Source organism: Sphaeramia orbicularis, chromosome 12, assembly GCF_902148855.1.
Source record: "Sphaeramia orbicularis chromosome 12, fSphaOr1.1, whole genome shotgun sequence".
Taxonomy (NCBI): domain Eukaryota; kingdom Metazoa; phylum Chordata; class Actinopteri; order Kurtiformes; family Apogonidae; genus Sphaeramia; species Sphaeramia orbicularis.
Genome location: NC_043968.1, coordinates 32985859 through 33007607, shown reverse-complemented (window position 1 = coordinate 33007607; position 21749 = coordinate 32985859). Strand labels below are relative to the sequence as shown.

Here is a 21749-nt window from a genome sequence, read left to right as displayed (position 1 = left end):
ATAAACACGAGTTGTAACATTGTGTGCTGTCTGTCCAGCCTTTTCGGAGGGCTAAAATTTTGAAAAGTCCGAACAGTGTTCATGGCCCGTTTCAGTAATTTGCCTCTTATGACCCATTGTTCTCATGTTGTGTTATGCTGAAAGCTTAAATTGTCATATAGTAGGGATGCTCCGATACCGATACCAGTATTGGGCATCGGCTCCGATACTCAGTATGTGTACTCGTACTTGTACTCGTAAAAGTAATCCGACACAAATGCACCAATACCACTTACAGCCGTGTGACATTCACAGTTCAGTGCAGCAGGTACGTGGCGGTGGAATAATGTGTGGGGAGTGTGAAGAGTGTGGAGATTTTTCTAAATAAACAACGGTGATAAAAGTAACGCTGACTGCAAGTAATGTTAAAGACACAGACGGATATAGACGGAGCGTTCTGTCCGTCCTCTACGTACATTCCATCCGTTTTCCAGGTGCTGGTGGAGACAGAGAAACCACCGGGAGTACGGAGCAGTGTGGACTGCCACTAGCAGAAGTGAAAATGAAACTTCTCGCTCATTTCTCTTTTCTTTACCTGCTGAAGCTAAGCTTTTAAACCTTACCAGCGAAAATGCTGCAATATTAGTTTCACATTAGTGTTGCCTCTGTCGTCTCCATGTTTGTTATTACTGACTTTCTTCTTCTTAAAAAAATTTTACTCTTCTTCGTGGAATTTATCCAGTATGGTTAATTAAGAGCAGCGCCCCCTGGTGGATTAATTCAGAAACGCTCATTCCAACACATCAAATGTCAGTAGCAGCACTTTTTTTCCAGTCAGACTAATGACAACGGCAATAAAGCACATTTACAAAAAGAACTAACAACTGGAATGGGGTTATTAAGTACTCGTATCGGTACTCTGTATTGGCAAGTACTCAAATATAAGTACTCGTACTCGGTCTGGAAAAAAGTGGTATCGGTGCATCCCTATCATACAGTAATATTAAAGTTACATGATGAAGCAAAGCTGGTCTTGGCTTAATTCATCACACAGGTCCAAAGTGGATGATGGAATAAAAAAATGTCTGCCTCAATGGTTCCCAACCGTTTTTGGCTCATGACCCCATTTTAACATCACAAATTTCTGGTGACCCCAGACATTCAAAAGGGAGACATTTTTTGGGGGCTAAAATTAATTTGTTTTTGATCCTGTAATAGTTTTCTATACCATGTTGCAAATAAACTTTCATTTTAGACGACATTTAGTCTATATAATGTATATTATTATGGACGGAGGCAGAAAAGCCAGGTGTAGATTACTGCACAAAGTGAGAATTTTATTTTCCTTGGTCAGGATATGTACAGTCAGTCCAGCTTGGATTTACAAGGCTTACAATTAATACTGAACAAACAAGAACTCAAACTATGAATTATGAAAGAGCTGCAGCATCTGAAACTGACCACAATGAACATTTGAAAGATAAACAGTACCACAGTGCTTCAGTTTCAGCTTCAGTTTGTCATGTCTTTTATCTATTGTCTCTCTCAACTCACCATATATTCTTTATTAGTATGTTTATTTGTTTGTTTTTTTTTATCAATTACTAGAAATTTCAGGTGACCCCATTTGAATTCCAGGTGACCCCACTTGGGGTCCCGACCCCAAGGTTGAAAAACACTGGTCTACCTCCTGCTTCAGACAAACACTAAATGAAAAGTACTTTTAAAAGCTTATACTGAACACTCCTCACCCTCTTCTTCAGAGGACCCTAAAACACAACAGGCCTCTGTTAGAGTCAGTGTTTTGTCCTTTATGCACCTTTTAATTAAGGGGATATTAACTCTGGTCTACACTCATACACATTAGGGCTTTGTCTAAGTCCACAGTGAGCCACTGTACAAACACTGTGGCCTGTATGACCTTCTCATTCTGTGGATACACAGTAAATGGCTAATTCTAAGGTAATGGAAACACAGCAATTAGTATTTTTGTGTGATTACATTCTAATGAATACATAATTATGAATATATTTATTTTCTGCCATTGGTTTCAAATTCTCTCAATTCTTCGCAGTTGACATTTGCTGCTGTCACAGCCTAAATGCAACAACGATTTTGTATATTTTTATGTTTTTTGTGGTATTTTGTGTGACTTCTCTTGTCGTCTGTAGTGTCGATAATCACCCAAACCCAAAAGGGAGTTTGGAAAAATGACATTTGGTTTTCAGGTTGGAGAAATTGCTGCTAATGAGGTTTGTTGTGTGTAGAAATGATATTCTGGATATCTGATTTCTCTTGTGTATGTGTGTAATTCTGGTTTTAGTTGTGATATGAATGCATCTGCATCTGTGATTTGTTCCAATCAACCTGGCACAGATGCTTTTTCTCACAACTGTTCCTCTTTTCTCTCCTAATTTGCATTCTCATGATGATCATGTGTGTATGTGCAGTTTGCATTGTGTTCCTTACTAATAGAGCTGAGTATCTATGTTCCAAGATATTTTATGCACAATTGTCTTATATTAAAATATCGCAATAAAATAGAAAACATTAAATATATGGTAGTTTTATTACTCATATGCTCAGCTTTAAGTGTGCATGACTCTGTTCAAATACATGACTATGTGTGTTTCACTGTGTGTTTTCCATGTAAATCCCCCAGGTCTTTACTGCTCTGCTTTCCCCATGACAACACTGAGTCATTTATCCCGTGGCTTACGAAGACACACAGACACACACCAGACCACAATCCCTGTGTAAATAAATGTGCATAATATAAAAAGCTAAAAAACCAAATAACCTTGTCTTCTGGTGCACACTTTAAATATAGCTTTTTTTAAATCCTTAAATGTGGACCTGAAATCAAGGTGGGTTTATCAGAGTTGTTTGTGTGACTGTTAGTAAAAAGATTTCAGTGTTATTGTCCCTTTAATTTACGTGTAATATACACACACGAATGAAGCAAGTTTTTTACCCTCGCCTTTTACAAATTAGGCTTGTTGAATATTACTGTGTTAAAAAAAATCTAACACAATGGTTAAACAAAAGTCTTGAACAATGGTTTAATGAATAATAACCCTTCCAAAATGTGCTTTAGCTTGCTTAAATTCTCTGCATAATATTCTTGCAGAAAAGTTGTAAGTGTGTACCCAGGTCCCTCCTGAGGCTGTTCCAGTAGTAGTGTGTAATGGTTTATCACTAGCCCATTTCTTTATATCAACAATAAAACCAACACTTTAATTTTATTGTCACTGTTTCATGGAATGATGCAGACTCTTTGTAATGTTAAATTGTTGGTCTCCAACCTCTCATTCTAGTCAATGCTGAAAAGAGTTATTATTTAACCATGTCTTTTGTCACATTTAACCAGATGTTTTCCTTTTTTTTTTATAATTCAAGTTTTTATTAGATTTTTCACTTGGTATACAACAATCATACAATGTTGCTTAATGTTAACAAAGAGAGCTTCTATACATAAATGAAAAGTATCAAAAATGCTACAAAGCGTAGAAGTTCCCAAAAAAAAAAAAAATTAGATAGATAGATAGATAGATAGATAGATAGATAGATAGATAAAGCTAGTGCTGTGGTCCCATCCCTATTGTTAACCTTATGAAGCATACACTCATATGAAGCAGTCTTTATCATGATATTGAGACGTTTTCTTTCTTGAAAAATGAATCAATGCTAAAGGAAAAAGTGCCCAGTAAATTAGTTTGATAGCAGGTTTGTATTGCTGGCTCTTCTGCTACTGTAACAGCTGGGAAGGAGGTGATGGAGAGAGCACAAGTCAGACGAAATGTTGGCCCAGAGGGAGATCGAGCAGAGGTCGAACAGAGGGCACAAAGAGTGTTATGAATGTGTGTGCATCATGGATGAATGACTAAAATATAGATGAAAGTGAGACAGGGAGTAAAAGTAGGTGTTGCAGTCATAGGTGCTGAGGTAGTGAGATGCCTCACTAACAAACAAGCTACACTGACATTCAGAAAGTCAGGCATGATGGGAAACACGGAAATATGTGCAGGATGTGTCTTTACAATAAACTCACTCCATGTTTTTGTTCACTCATGTGTGCCTGATATCACCTGACAAGAAATGATTAATTTTAGTTTGGCTTTGAAAAGCGACTATGTACACAGACGCACACACACACACACACACACACACACACACACACACACACACACTCAAAGTGCTTCTTTCTGTCACAAAACATCACACACATACCACACACAGAGCAATACTAGGTCAAGCCGTCTGTGAGTCATTAAAAATGGATAACAGCTTGTCTTGCTGAGCTTGTGTGCATCCATATTTACCACATTATCTGGGTGTAAATCTTAGTGATGGGGACTTACTGTCTTTATGGGGACAAACTGCAGGTCATTGATAACACAAATCACTACATTTGAGCATGAAAAGTTATCCTAAGGTTAAGGTTAGGTTAAGGTTAGTATTATGGATAGGCCTGTTGTTATGGCCTGGGTCTGTCCCTCTGAAATGAATGGAAGTCACTGTAATGTCCCTTTAATGCGTAGAAACACTGTGTGTCCATGTGTGTGTCACTATGAAGTGATTTATCCTTTTACTGGCTTGCCTCAGAGGACAAAAAGTCTCTCGTTCCCTGATCCATTTTGGATGAGTCATTGGCAGGTATGAACAGATTAGACTAATGTGTGGGTGTGAGTGAACTTGGCTAGTTGTGTGTGTTTATGACAGTGCTTTGAAGTGTGTGTGTGTGTGTGTGTGTACATGTGTGGATTAGACCAATCTGTTCCAACAGTGAATTCGAGGTACAGGTGCAAAACCTAACAAAATGAAACTGAGATGGAGGATTAGAAGCTCCTGTGGATGTTAGAAGAATGAAGGTTTTAAAATGGAAGTTAGAGGAGGATACATTCAGTGCAGAGAAAATATAACAAGGCTGCTGTTTATTTGATGTGATATATACATCAAATGAAGTGTTAGTACATTGATTTCTGCAGCAAATATGACTGAAGGTGTTAAGCAGGCTGCTAATGCTGCCTTCCCACCGACATTATCAGCTCCAGTTGCCTCGACTTTGCTTTACTTGGCGTATTTTTGGAATCAGCACACTGCATTTCCACTGCAGGGATAATTCTCCTCAGCGTACTTGGTCATTATAACAAATGCAAAGTAAATGATTCAGACGTCATCTTCAGTGTGACTGTAGCGACACAATGGAGGCGGATAACGTGTCTCATACTTACCTGGCAGGGGAGGTACCATGATCAAGAAGGTGGTTCACCCACCATTGCACTCCCTTTGTGCTGACCCCTGCTGATTCCCCAAATGTGGGAATCTTCACCCTCTCCCCTGAATCTCCTGCAGTTGTCAGGATGGCTGAGTGGTCTAAGGCACCAGACTTAAGGATAAGCTCCTTCCTAAGCAAAGAGACTTCTGGTCTCCAAATGGAGATGTGGGTTCAAATCCCACTCCCGACAATACTTTATGCGATGATAGTGTTGAGGATCGATGCCGTCAAAGCAGCCGACCTTGGTTAGTTCATATCTATCCATCTGTCTGCTTTGTAATAATCTCCAAAATGAAGCGCCATATTTTTCTTCAGGCAAGCACATGGTTGTTTAGACTTGAAATCTGTGCTTGATTTATCAAAATAGGGGGTATCTTGTGGGGAGTGCTACATGATAACACACAGTATTCAAACAGTGATGAGTCTGGACCAATCTGTGATCCATATGATTTTACACCATGTTGAATGTCTTTAGTGTGAATTTTAGTTGTCATCAGGATATAGATACAATAAACCACGGTGCAAAACAAACAGGGTCAGAAAGTCACTTAACCCTCCGGTATCCGGGTGCGCCTTTTAAGCACACTTTGCATTTCGTTTTAAAAAACTTAATATTATTTTTCGCAATTTAAATAAGGTTAGAATTCAAAAGTTGTTCATTTTTGCATGATCTTTAAAATTCTGGCCACCAACTAAAATTTGCACATTGTAAACAAAAGAAAATTACAAGACTAGCATCTGTCTCCCAAGTGTGCTTAAAACGCACTATTTCCTCCATTTGATATGTATGATTAGGGCTGACCTTGATTTACAAAAATAAAATCAAATTAGAGCAGAAAAATGAATCAATATATAATATTTAATAGTTTGATTTATAGGTGTGCATTTTACATACACTTGGTGACAGATGCTAGGATTTTTGAACATTTGACCTAGCACCAAAACTAATAATGCAGATTAACCAATGTTGGAGTTAATCATTGACATATGCCAGGCTGCAAAAATCAAATAATATGTGATCCACTGTTTATGTAGTTTATTGGAAAAAAAAATTTTTTTTTGTTTTTTGCATCCAAAAACAATGGTTTGTTTACATTACAAACATGGCATTTAAAGGGTTAAAAAATGTGACAGTTATTAAGTATTTGGTATTTTTATTTACGGCTCAAGCTGATGAAATAGAAAAAAGTGTAAAAGAATTAAAAACAAACTGTATGAAATTTTTTTTTGACATTATTCCACAAGTGTGCCAAAAAGGCCCACTTGGTGCTTAGTAATGACCTTGCTGGACAGGATACCAGAGGGTTAATCTTACTTCTATCAGCCTTGTAAATGACACAGTGTAATTTGGAATTGTGTCAGTATTTGTTGTCATGGGATGACTGATGTTGGTTGCTCTTGGTTATTTACTGCTGGCTGTACATCCCCTTGGCCCTTGGGGATAATAAAGATACCATACACATACAGTGCACAGAGAACAGGTAAGCTCAACACAAAAAAAGAATCAAATCCTTCTATCTATGAGGTTGGAAGTGTTAACCACTACACCACCATGCCACAATACGACATAAGGCTACTACTAAGACCTGAACCAGTGGGATGGCGAATTTATCAACATTTTAACCCATAAAGACCCAGCGCTACTTTAGTGGGAGTTCCCAAATGAATTTTTCTATTTAACCTTTAAGTGACTTATCACCACTAATTGTAATATTATCCTCTTTGCTTTGCATTTTTTCAATGTCAGTCATGTATTCTCCTGTATTTAATTTATTGATCATGTAGATCACAGGTGTCAAACAAGCGGCCCGGGGGCCAAATCTGGCCCGCCAAAGGGTCCAGTCCAGCCTGTGGGATGAATTTGCAAAGTGCAAGTTAGGGCATCAAACTCAAAAATAATATCATAATAACCTATAAATATAGGACAACACCAATTTTTTTCTCTTGGATTTAAGTGCAAAAAAACCCCATTAAATTATGAAAATATTTACATTAACAAACTATCCTTTAACAATAACATGTGAATAACTTGAACAAAATGAAGAAATGAAGAAAATTAAGTGCTATTTTAACAATTTTCTGCTTGTTACTAAATGTTTTGTGCATATGTATAAATGATAAGTCAAGGCATAATATTGATAAAATTGTACTTATATTTCTTAACAAATTCCATTTCTTTCAGGTTATTCACATCCTTTTTGTTTGGATAGTTTGTAAATGTAAATATTGGCATAATTAAATGTTATTTCTTGCACTAAAACAATTTGGAGTTGTCATTATTTATTGGCTATCATGCTATTATTTTACTGGTTCGGCCCACTTCAGATGAAATTGGGCTGAATGTGGCCCCCGGAAGAAAATGAGTTTGACACCCCTGATGTAGATGTTCATAAAAGCTCAGATTATAGTTGAGGGTTATTATATCAAAAGCAGAAAAAACGGAAGCAAAAGTGACATTTTCAGTCAAATGTATCATTAATTGAACATAAACTCAGTGTGTCCATCCACTGTCATTGATCCAACTCCATGGGTTTTACTGGTGAATCAGTGTTGTAGAAGATGACAGTGTTTCCATGGTAACTACGGAGCCTCTGAACGTCCAAATGGGTCATATCTGATGACCATGAAAAGATGAATAACTGTATTTTACACCAATTATTGACATGTATTGATAGGATTAGTGGATCAACAGGTTATTAAACAGTTCTATCAGTAGATGGTTTTGGTTGATGGTGGATGTTTGGGTCTTTATGGGTTAAAGGTGGAGTATGAAGCATTTAAGGGTATATATGCCTATATGCAATATATTATGTGGAATATAACATCAATTTGTATATCATGTGTTTACTTTAAAAATTATGAATAGTATTGTTGTTACCTTAGCATGGACCCTTTGAATCTACACGAGTATTTCCACGGTAAGATTAGAAGATAAAGGTTAGATAAAGTAAACACTGGTTCTGGTGGTCACCTTTAGTGGTTTAGTCTTCATGTATTTGGTGGCCATCAAACTAATTAAAATCCTTCTTCTGCCTGCTGGAATTGTGGGGGAATGAGGGGAATGTGTGGTCCGAGGTATATTGCATGCGTTCCTTTCTGCTGACCTTTACATTGTTATCATACTATAAACAGGACTTGGTAGACTTTTTTTTAAGTATCTGCATTGCTGTAACACAAAAAGCTTACAAAAGACAACATAAATGCATTTGGACAAACAGTATTGACTGGGTAAATTATTAAACTGGAGATTTATCACGTTTGCTTTTTCTTGCCAGTGAGACAGATCAGAAATATCTTTGAAAACCCCCTTATTATCCACGGATCAAAACGCGAGGAAAAACTAATAAAATGAGCAAGAAATGTGAAGGAAAGCTCAGGCAGCGAAAGCAAGAAGCCTGTAAAATCCCAGCCGAGGCCAACAGCATCTCCAGGCACAGAGGAGGGTCATGCATGTCTCAGCTAAATTTAAATCAAACAGAAATATATTTGAGTAGAAATCAGTGTCCAAAATGGGGAAAAAGTGAAGCACACACTGCACTGAATGTCGGTATGAGGGAGAGAAAAAGAGAGAGATTTCACCTATTTCTGCCATAACAGTTTTGAGTCATGCAGACTGATGAAATCTGCACTGAGAACAAAAATAACCATTCATCACCATGATCAGAGAGGAAAAATCAATCAAGTGGATGATGAGACAATCGCTCACAGCTTTTAGAAATGAGAGGTCCAGTGATTTTTGCTCAGCATAAATCAGAAAATGTAACCTTATACAAACAAAAATCAGACTAAAATATCTCTCAGAACATAATTAAAAGTAGAGCGGAGCTTCAGAAGCATGTGTGTTCTTGTATTTCATTTGGCAGTAGCTCACAAAGAAAACCAGTGAGTCTGCGTGCACAGAGACGGACATGGGATTTAACCAATAAACATGTAAAATCACACTGTGTCAGTTTCAGTTGTATAAATTCTCATGTTGGTCTTTCTGATGTAGCCTTGCACATCTGATACAATTTATACCTCTGCAGAATAGAGATGTAACAATTACTGGTATAATGATAATCTGCGGTTAGTATTACCGTTTCAGATTCTAATTATCATCAAAACCGTGTTTAATTACCGCACTTCAAAAAACTCAGTCATACTGCTCATTTTCTAGAGAGGCAGCAGCACTCCAGGCATGCATGCACAGTTTGCAATGTTTGGCCTCAGAAAACATGGCATAAGGCACCCCCCCCCCCCCCCCCCCCCCCCCACACACACACACACACACACACACACACACACCAAGGTTATAATAGTTTTGGATTTTTTATTATAGTTGAGTTTTATTTAGTTTGGACTGTTTTTTTTCTCTGATTCAGTTAGTTTTAATTCGTTTTTAGGACAGGTTTGCTAGTTTTTATTAGTTTTCGTTTTTTCTAAATGCTTAGTTTTAGTATTAATTTTAGTTTTTTCGTATCTTTTATCTTCTCCGTCATATTCAAATAAATCCCAGACAGGACTCTGCTGCTTTCCCCCAACTTTAGCCTCCATGTTTCCAGGTAGAGTGGGGACCAGAAGATGACTGGAAACCACAAGTGACGGACCGTCATATGTATGGTGACAGCAGAGAAAACTGCCAGAGTGAAATAAATCACTTTCGTATCAATCCGACAAAGACAAAAACGGAGGGAATTTTATCCATAATTTTCATACGTTTTGGTTTGTTTTGTAAACACACATTACAGTTTCAGTTAGTTATCGGTTTTTTCTTTAAATTATAGTTTTTATTTATTTCAGTTAACGAAAATGTTTTTACATTCTAGTTTTCGTCATTTCGTTAGTTCTCGTTAATGATAATAACCTTGACACACACACACACACCAAAAGCACAAAGTCAGAAGTCTGGTTGTATTTTGGATTTTTAAAGGATGCTGAGGGGAAACCAATTGAAGATGGTCAACCTTTCTGCAGAAAATGCAAAAACAGTCTCTGTCTTGGTAAAATTATTTCAGTACTTTTTTTTAACATTTTCAGCACATTTCAACAATACCGCAATAATAATAACTGTGATATGAAATTTTCATACTGTTACGTCTCTACTAAAGACTCAGATATTTCTGGACATGTAATGTATTAACAATAGTCTGGAGTGAGAAAATACTACTGCAGATAATACTGTATCACCTACCGCCATAAGGAGAACAAAAAATCATATTAGAAACTGCATTACCACTGAACTACACATATGAGTTAAGAATAAGATTGATCATCATTAACCCTTTATTGGCCAAGTGACTATTTTTGGTCGTTTCCCCATACATTACAAGACAGTGACAGCAACAGTTACAGTGAGAAAATATATTACACATTCCAGAACCTTGTTGAAACTTCTTGGTCTTTAACTATATTCAAGCGTAGTCTCAGTGCCTAAATCTCATGTAAGTCACACCTTTTTTAAACAAAATTATTACTTCCACCCCTTATTGTCTCAACATGATGAAGCTTCACAACTAGGTGAAAATATATTACTCATTCCAGATCCTTCTTGAAACTTCACTTACTGGACTTGAACTATATTCAAGCATATATTTCTCTTCATACTATTTAATTTAGATGCATTCAGTGTAGTTTCAATAACTAAAAGATTACTGCTATAAGATGTCCCTGAAATGAAAGAAAAGATAAATCCAGGAATGTTTCACTGTTTGCTAATAAGAAGCTGTTTGCCACTGCAGGTTATATCTGAGGAGCTCAGTTATTCAGTACAGACCTCTGTTTTATTCGACTGACATCCTCGAGATATAATATTGATTTTAACCCTTTATCGGGCAAGTGACTTTTTTTTAGTCATTTCCACATACATTACAAGACAGTGACAGCAACAGTTCCAGTGAGGACAATGAGTCAACAATCTCAGGTCCAGTGTGGTCTACAGGGTCTGTAAGGTCCACCTCTGTATGAACAGTGAGTGTACCTGCTTTGTTAGGTACCATGAAGTAATGGTACTAATGTAAGGAATGATGTTCAAAGGGAGAATGTGGATGTGGACAGGGGTCTGGATCAGCACTTATGTTGGACTAATGTTCTAAAAGTGATGTTCTAATGTTCTAAGATAAGATAACATAACATAAGATAAGATAACATAACATAACATAACATATAGGGCTGTAACGATTACCGGTATAACGATAAACCGTGGTAAAATTCCAGACGGTTAGTATTACCATTTAAATTCTAATTATCATGATAACTGTGTTTGATTACCGCACTTTGAAAACTCACTGTACTGCTCATTTCCTGGAGAAGCAGCAGCATTCCAGGTGCACATGCCAGTTTGCAATATCTATCTATGAATAAGAAACTAAAACAACTTAAACTTGATATGGAAATGGTCAAACAATGGCCATAAGGGGCCATCTTTAATGCACATTTGTATGTTTGATGTCTACATGTTAATATTTGAATGTTTCTGCCAACAGAAAGTACATTGTGCCTATTATTTTATATATTTATTTTTCAAAATACAACTTGGTTAAATTATTTCAGTGTGTGTATTAGTATTTTTGAACATTTTGAGCACAATTTCAACAATACAGCGATAATAATGATAACCGTGATAATTTTGGTCATGATATGAAATTTTCATATTGTTACATCCCTAATAAGATAAGATAGTCCTTTATTAGTCCCACAAGGGGAAATTCCAGATTTACAGCAGCAATAGCTGAGTACAAACAAAGCACACAAGAGCAAAAAAGAGCAAAATCAAAAATAAATACATACATGTTCCTTTCACCTTACTTCACCTTTGTCTTGTATTTTTTTATATATACTTCTTGGATTTTTATTTTTTTATTTTTTATTTTTTTTACCACTTATCAGTAAGGAACCAAATATGGTAACTTCATTAACCTTGATTTTCTACTTAACAGTACATTTAAAAAAAACAATTTCACCAAAGTAATAAAGTTGTGTTATGTCCTCCAATAACACACTAAGGTTTAAAATTTGAATTTCAGAGTATTTCTATGAGTGAACTATAAAGGGTTAAATGTAGAGCAATGAAAACAGCTGAGAAACTGAATTTGTTTTGCCATACAGCATTCATATCATTAATCTACAAAAACCTTGATAAGGAGCACTCTGTGCCCTGAATGCTTGTGCTGGACATAAAATTTGTCCTGCAGACTCATCTAATACGAACACAGTCCCTCAGGAAAGTACACTATAAAACTCATGACACTAAAACCTGCACAGCCTGAGGCCAACTGTAGTTTTCTGTTGTCTCAGGTAGATTCTGACCCAGATCAGTGTGTCGTCAGCATGTTCTGTCGTATTGAGGCAGATCTAAAACTATAATTAAAACAATAAAAAACAGTCCAGTACAGTATGTGCAGGATTATTACCTCCTCCAGGAGGTATTGTGATCACTTTGCTTTGTGTGTTTGTTTGTTTGCGTGTTTGTTTGTTTGTTTGTTTGTTTGTTAGCAACTTTACGGGAGAACTATTACAACCATCTTTACCAAATTTTACCCACAGATAGGCCTAGGCCCTGGGACAAACCCATTAAATTTTGGGCCAAGTAGGCCAAAGTTCAAGGTCACAGCAAGGTCACAAAATCTCAAATTTTCCTATCTCTCATCATTGAGCAATTTTTGAAAATTCATTAAAAAACTTCAAAACGACTCCGATTAGCCTCCAATATGATACACCCGTAGCTTATAACAATATCTTGTATCTGGCACAAAATTGTCCACATCCACTGTGGAATGTGGACTCTGTGGACATTTCAATTTAACACTGAAAATCCCATTTACCACACATTTTTCATTATAACTCAACAAATATTGATTGGAATTTAATATAATTTGACATACACATGACTGGTACCAAGCTTCAACTTTTTCTGCTGAATGGAACAACCTTGAAACTGTTTAATTTCAAAAGAAATAGTTGATCCACACATGCACACTGTTCGGGGTGCTTGGCGGAGGTTTGCGTTCTCTGAACACTTGTTGTATTTTCTTCAGCCTTGTACTCATGTGGATTCATTTTCCTTTGTGATTGGAAATACCATGAACATGTAGAGCATGAGAGGTTCATGGCTGAAGTAGCCCCGTCCTTTTCTCTTTCACATCATGGTTGTTCTAAAGATTAGAAATCCTTGTTAATCCTCATCTTGTCAATAACCTTCTTCCCCCTGAGATGGATTTAATGAATGAATATCAATAAAGTATCACGGATTCTTCACATCAGTGGACACCATGAAAAAGTAAAAAGTGTCTGTGCACATATTTTATGCATTCACTGGATTTTACTTTCATTCTTTTGTCTGTGTAACCTTTGGTGACACACCTTAGGAATATTCAGCTGGTAAGTTTCTCCCGTGACCTCATCCATGGGAAATGTCAGACAGTGATGCTGGATTTAGGTGGGATGCAGGCAGGCAGACAGCCAGCAAGTCAGGAAGGCAGACAGGCTTTGTCCAAGGCATTGACATTTTGGGGAAAGAGAATGTGAAATATTGGCTGACATTTGTGCTCAGGGAGTGTGTGTTTGTGCATGTGTCCTTGTGGGTGTGTGCATGCTTGCATGTGAAGACAGTTGTGTAAGACACAAGCCTGGGAGCAATGAAGTAGAAAGAACAAGGAGAAAGAAGATACAGCACACTAGGTCTGAGACATAAACATCCTATTTCTACATCCATGCTTAGGGTCAAATGTGGCTGTTTATCGCCTGCACACTCTTACTGGACATATTAAGAGTTCATTTACAGTCTTCATGGCCCAGTTTCCTTTAACCTTTAATTGGGATTTCTTTTTCCACCGGCATATTATTAACCTACATTAGACTGTTGCAAGTAACATCCAAAGACAGCGAGTGAGTAGTTCAATAAAATATGGAAAAGTCTGCTTGTAAACATGGTCAGTTTGAACATATAGGTCAGTGTTAAAAGTAACTCATTTTATTGTTCCCATAGGGAAAACTGGTCTTTATGTTTTACTAAATATAGTAATTGTATCAAACCCAGCATTTAGCTTTAGCATTAGCAAGTAGCACATTAGAGCAGAGAGCCACTGCCAGGAGAATGATCCTATTTGTATCATTATTATTATTATTATTATTATTATTTCCAAGATGAGTAGTCTCAGTGACTAAATCTTATGCAAGTCACCCCTTTTTTAAACAAAATTATTACTTCCCCCCTGTATTGTCTCAACATGATGAAGCTTCACAACTAGGTGAAAATATATTACTCATTCCAGATCCTTCTTGAAACTTCACTTATTGGACTTGAACTATATTCAAATGTATATTTCTCTTCATACTATTTAATTTAGATGCATTCAGTATAGTTTCAGTAACTAAAAGATTACTGCTATAAGATGTCCCTGAAATGAAAGAAAAGATAAATCCAGGAATGTTTCACTATTTGCTAATAAGAAGCTGTTTGCCACTGCAGGTTATATCTGAGGAGCTCAGTTATTCAGTACAGAGCTCTGTTTTCTGACTTCCTCGAGCTATAATACTGATTTTAACCCTTTATCGGGCAAGTGACTTTTTTCAGTCATTTCCACATACATTACAAGACAGTGACAGCAGCAGTTCCAGTGAGGACAGTGAGTCACCAAACTCAGGTCCAATGTGGTCTACAGGGTCTGTAAGGTCCACCTCTGCATGAACAGTGAGTGTACCTGCTTTGTTAGGTACCATGAAGTAATGGTACTAATGTAAGGAATGATGTTGAAAGGGATAATGTGGATGTGGACAGGGGTCTGGGTCAGCACTTATGCTGTAATGTTCTAAAAATGATGTTCTAATCTTCTAAAATGCATACATGTTCCTTTCACCTTACCTTTTTCTTGTATTTTTTTTATACATACTTCTTGGATTTTTTTCTTTGCCACTTATGGGTAAGGTACAAATATGGTAACTTCACTGATCTTGATTTCCGACATAACTATATATATATATATATATATATATATATATATATATATATATATATATATATATATATATATATATATATATATTTTTTTTTTTTTTTTTTTGTTTGTTTGTTTGTTTTGTTTTGTTTTGGTCTAATTTCACCAAAGTCAAGAAGTCCTGTTACGTCCTCCAATAACACACTAACATTTAAATTTTGAATTTCAGAGTATTTCTATGAATTAACTATAAAGGGTTAACTAATGCTGCGTTTCCACTACATGGAACCGCCTCAACTTGGCTCGGCTTGATTCGACTCGAGTACCAGGTCCTATTCCTGGCAACCGTTTCCATTACAGGATACTACAGACTTTACAGTACCTGGATGTCATAGCGATGTGGTATGTTACTTTCGCGTCATCTGCTCAGAGAGTTGCTGATAAACTCGCTCGTTGCGTGTTGTCTCATCAAGCTCACGCTGAATTTTTACACCTGAACCTCCTCGACAAACCATGGTGTAGTTTTGTGGGCTTATCATGTGGATTAACCTACCGCTATATTTACTGTAAACTTCTGCATCTGTTTTTTGTAAAACGGTGGGTCACAGAGAGATGACTCTCTGACCAATCAGTGGTCTGCAGTGTTTACACATCACATTTTAGTATCTGGTCCCCAGTCCTGGAACCTCAGCGGAGGTGATACCAAAAAAGTAGTATCAGGTACCAGATTCCAGGCCCTTTTTTGTAATGGAAACGCAAAAAGGCCGAGTTGAGTCGAGTCGAGCCGAGCCGATACCACGTAGTGGAAACGCGGCATAATGTTGCAGTTAATTCAATAGCAATTAAAACCCTGGGTACTATTCAACCTGATCCATAATTATCACTGCTGTTAGTATCAATACAGCATAGAAAGAAAGAAAGACAGAAAGAAAGACAGAAAGAAAGAAAGAAAGAACACCGAGGGTCATGGTGACCTTTAAAAAGGGAACAGTGCACAACATTCACCTTCTTCTAAAACTGACATGTTGACAAAAGATGCTCAAATGCAGACCGGTCACCGAAGGAGCACAATATAGAGAGGTCTATTAAGCCTTTATGAGTTTTAGTAGATTAAAAAGCACTTACCCAAATTGAAGTTGACCATTACTTCATGCCCTGTGATGCATGACACAGCATATAGTATATTATAGTACAGCATATTGCTGCAGGGGTGCTGCAAGGCATCCTGGGATATGTCTAAAACAAGAGGCAGATTTTCCTCCTATAACACCAGCAATCTGAGAACCCTGGAGGAAATGTTCTATTATATCCTGACAGATTATATTATTATGTGAGATAACTTGAGTTATTCAGTGGCGTCTGTAATGTGCCAGAATAGTAATGATGAAACCAATGAGAAACCAATAAAAACATTGGAATTATTGAAAATGTTTAAACCCTGCAAGCTGTACTCAAACAAAAAACATGGCACACTCAGGCAGGAAAGTCAAGGACAATTGGAATAACTCTCCAACCATGACTGCTACACAAACTGACAGTGAACATAGTACGGTGCAGCAGAGTATTGCTTTGCAGTGAGACACACTGAGTCTGTTAGTTGCATTGGCAGTGTTTTTGGGATTTTTTTTTTTTTCTTCATACCTTTTGGCAGGTTAGGGTTTTTTTTCCCTTTAAGAGATACTCAGTGCCAAGAAAGGCAAGAAAAAAGTGTGTATGAATGTGTGTGTGTGTGTGTGTGTGTGAGTGAGAGAGAACAAAAAAGATTTAAAAAAATAAAAAATAAAAAGGTTGGAGGACATGAAGAAGTAGAAGAAGAAGAGAGAGGAAGTTGAATGGGGAGGGGGGAGAAAGCAAGGAAGAGAGGTGATGCCAAGGTACCCTGCTGTTTTCTGTCTGACTAGAGGGCACAGTTACATTTCCTCTCTGTACAATTCTTTTTTATCACACACACACACATGCACATGAAAACACGCACACACACACACACACACACCCTGACTGGCTTTGAAATGTGGTTTCCTGGAAGCTACAGTAACCTGAATTATTGACTGTAAATGAGCACAATGCTGAAATACTGTCGATACCGCACTGTGAACATTTACAGGCTAATATCTGAGTGGTGTAGTTATCAGTGTCTTTTTTTTGGGGGGGGGGGGGGGGGGTCAGGAATCCAATCAAAAATCTGCAGAAAACTGGAAGCACTGTCAAACGCAACTGAAAATACAAAACTCTAAAATGTAGGTGCATGTATGTTTCAACTTGTTTTTCCAGCTTTTAATCAAAAACGTACGCAGATGCTATTATAGTCACTGTTGGGTCCGATCAAGCGAAAGTGAACGTCAGCATGAAAAAGCACATCATTTATCAAGTGGGATCATTTTTTCGCGAAAGATCTCTATTTTATGGAACTGTTATCCTTTTTAAAATACTACTCACACAGTACAGCAGAAGTTCCCAACCTTCTGCATTAAAATAACACAAAGACGTGCAGAAGACTGTCTATTACTTTGAGAAATTAAAATTCTGAATGATGATGTTTGTGAATTCATACACTGGTCACATTTAAAAAGACTACCTGTGAACTGTGACTGAGAAATGACTCTATTTGTAATTTACCTATATCAGAATGGACCACCACAAGTTGTAAAAACACTGTGTTAGTGTTAAATACATTAAATAAAGCATTGGGATTATATCTGACTTGTTTTAAAAAATGAGTCAACATTTGGGGTGATGCATACAATGGTCATCCACATGTTACTATGGCAACCTCCACGTGTTACCACATTCTCATGACTTTTCAATATTTTATTCCAAAATTTATTTTCAGCATAGTTGAACATAATATCTAAAAGGTTTTGTCCTACTTGATATCAATTTATGTCATGACCCGCATGTTGTGAATGTTTGTGTAAAGCTTAAAAGATTTGTCTGTTTCAAGTCCACGTGTTACCGAGCAGTAATTTGACATTTTTCACCTAAAAATTTTTTCTCCCCAAATTTTGTTATACATGTTAAAGTGCTTATAAAAACCTGCTCAAATAAGTATAATACATGCATATAAGTTACTCTGCTTACATGACAGAGACTGTTGAACTGTCGTTTCTTGATATTAGTGACACTTCAAATCCAAATCCACTAAACTGGTCAATGCAGCTGGTGTGTGGAGCCAGTGTTGGTCATTATTAAAATGGTTAATTATTAATTGCTGAGGTAACTGTCTGGATGTAAATGGGTCAGTATGACATCTGTGTGAATGGAGACAATGAAAAACCTGGACAATGTGATTGTGATCAATTTAGGGAGATGGGTAATTAGATTTTTAATGCTTATGTCAATATGATGTGATGAATGGCTGTTATTATTGGTCTGCTGTGTTTGCATGGAATGGCTTGGTTTCATTTTGGGCACATATTCATACTTGCATTATCTGTTTTTTGGATCTGATTTGACTTTAATAAAACCGCTCCTCTCCTTGTACATTGCACAATATGCACTTAAAGAATATTAATCTCTGTGATTATCTTGAAGTATCTGCAGAGTGGCAGGTTTGCATAAACTACAAATTTCCTTGTTCCTTGTGCTCCCCTGCTAGTGCTACAGTGCAGTCAGTCCCTCCATCAGCTGCCGCCTCCCCAGGTGGACTCACAGTTTGCAGCCGAGTGCAACAATCAAGTAGTCACACCTCAGAAACAGAAGGGGCTCACTCCCTCTGTTACAAACCCATCTTTCTATTCAAAGGTGTCCTTGTGACACAGTGGGCTACGGCACAGCATGTATTTACACACGGCTGGGGTTTTCAATCTGGACTCGTCTTGTTTTTGTATCAATTCGATCACAATCTGGAAGATCATAACTGTTTTATTATTGTGCCAGCTTTGGACGATTAATGTGCTGGCCAGAAAATGTTACCTGATGTTCAGAACCTTTAATTCAACGTCAAATCACAAATCACTGACCCAGTATTGACAATGATTACAATGGAACACTTTGTGTTTTATCGGTTAATGTAATTCAGTTTTATTTAATCTTTCTGAACTCACCAACCCACAGAGCATCTTTTTTTTTTTACCCTTTCCACTCAGAAAACAACTGAATACAGTGTGGCTCCACAATTTAAATATACAATATACATATGAAATATGATATGAACTAATAATGAAAACCAAATATATCACATTCCTTGACATTTGCACATTTTTAATTATTGCAAATAATAATCTTATCTTACATCAAGTTACTCGTTACTATTTTATTTCCTGCTATTATCAGTAAAAAAAATACATTTTACTTCACTTCTTTACATCAAATTCTAAATCTTGAATTGAAAATGCATCATTAATTGTTTGAGGCTTACCTACAGGACATAAATAATGACGTGTGTAGTTTTACTTCAACCTGTCTCTCAATTTAATAGGTTTCACAACTCCTATTCTTTAAACTGTCTTCCTGCCCAGTGGGCTCTGAGTAGCTGTCTATCACTGTTCCTTTGTTTCTTTCCTGTCTTTCTGTCTCTATATCCTTTTTCTTTTTATATCTCCGGCAGCAGTGTCTGCCCATGCAAGTCAGCCTCCCCCTAATTTTTGATTTGTCTCGGTTTTGTCATTGTGAATTCAGATTCTTCTCCATCACCCTTTCTCCCCATGTTGCTCTTATTCCTCTGTACACTTACACACAGCATTTATACAAGTGGCATTGGTGTGTGTGTGTGTGTGTGTGTGTGTGTGTGTGTGTGTGCATAAGAGAGAAAGAGGCGACAATGTGTTCAGCTTTTCAGCCAGTCTGAAGCCAATCAATGGGAGCTTATCAGGATGTGCTGTGCTGTGCTCTGTGGCTGTCTGCAGCCGAATCCAGAGGCAGATAGGACTGAGCCGAGTCTGTCGGGTTGGACTCAACAGGGGGTGGAAGAGGGAGGACTTAACAAGTGTGTCTGTGTGTGTGTGCGTGTGTGTGTGTGTGTGTGTGTGTGTGTGTGTAGTGTTCATGTGAGTATGTTGTCAGAGAGAAGGGCAGAGGAAAGTGTGTGTTTGCGTCAATCAGGCAGAAAGTGAATGGAAAGCTTTGATGGCCTACAATTTGAGTGTGTATTTTATTTTGGAGTGAGACAGACATAGATGTGTGTATTAGAGTATGTATGCACAAAACAGGGAAGCAGCGGGTGTCTGTGATCAAGAAACAGAGGATGAATGAATGCGTGTTTGTGTAATAGTGCCACTTAGGCACCCAGCCAGCTCGCTAATTGTAAACCCAAACTGTACTGAGTGCATTAGGTTAGAGTACTTAAAAACACACACAAACACACACATGTTGGGTTTCCATGGGTTTAGGAGGACTTACTTTCATCCCCTGGAGATGTACTCTAACCACAATATGACTATCCCTACCGCTAACATCAGTCTAACCCTAACTCAACCATAAATCAACTCTCAACCCTCATATTTAATAATTTACACCATGTGGACATGCATTGTGTCCCCATAAGTGATTATGGAAAAAGATATATGTCCTCATAGCATAATAAATACCCAAACCACCAGCACACATTTCCCTCCACTAAAAAACTAAAGTGACTGCTTCTCCTGCAACTTCACCGTCACTATGGTAATCACCAAGGCAACAAGTTACCGTGGTGACTTTTCTGTTGTTTTGTTTGTCTCGCCCAATTGTTGCAGCTTCCTGCTGTTAATTTCCTGGAGCAGATTAAGCTGGACCGCTTCAGGCAATTATAAATGTTAGCAATAACGGAAGATGATTTGTCTGCAGTTTTGATTTACCACGATAATAAAAGTCAAAGTAATCACTTCAGAAAATTCACCTCTTGATGAAAATCAGATTTTTTCGGCAGAGCAGCGACTCCGTTAGCATACTGACAACCAGGGGGGACTAATTGGGGTTTCAATTAGGGCTCTGCAGCACCAGACGGCTCCTCCTCTCTTTAATTAAAACCTCCAACAGGGTAATTATTGGAGGGGATGGATGTGTGGAGGGGTGGAAGAGGCAAAAGAGGCACATGAAGGGATGAATAGATGGACTGAAAAGGAAGGCAGGGAATGAGGACAGGAGGATGAATCGAATTAATGGAAGAAAATTAGGAGAAGTGGATGGATGGAGGGTAAGATAGCAAAAAAAGGATATGAGAGATAGAAGTGTGATAGATGAAAATGTGTGAGAAGATAAAAGTGGGTGTGGGGGAGATAAAGGGCCATCACAGGGGGGATGGGGGTGGAGGGGAGGGAGAGAGGAAGGGCGTGATAGAGGGAGGAGAGCAATTTGCTTGGATCTCTAAGGACGGCAACAGGACACAAAGGAGAAAGATCACCAGACTCTAATGATCAGTCGCAGGCTTCGCTGGATGTGTGTAGGGGTGAGTTGCCATGGCAATAAGTACTGCTCATTAGACGGTGTCCATCAAGTCGTCAGCAGCAGGTGTCCGTCTGCGGCCCTCCCACGAACACACACAAAGTAAAACCAGATCAGGCTGTAATCTGTCACATGAGCCAGATTACAGTTACCTGTCCATTTCCATCAACCAACAGTGATAAATCAATAACAGTGAACTCACATGAACACGCTTTCCCACT

General features: G+C 37.7%; 1 pseudogene; it reads left to right on the top strand.

Annotated features, from left to right (window-relative positions):
• Window positions 1–5205: 5205 nt before the first annotated feature.
• Window positions 5206–5318, top strand: LOC115430881 (uncharacterized; annotated as a pseudogene).
• Window positions 5319–21749: the final 16431 nt, after the last annotated feature.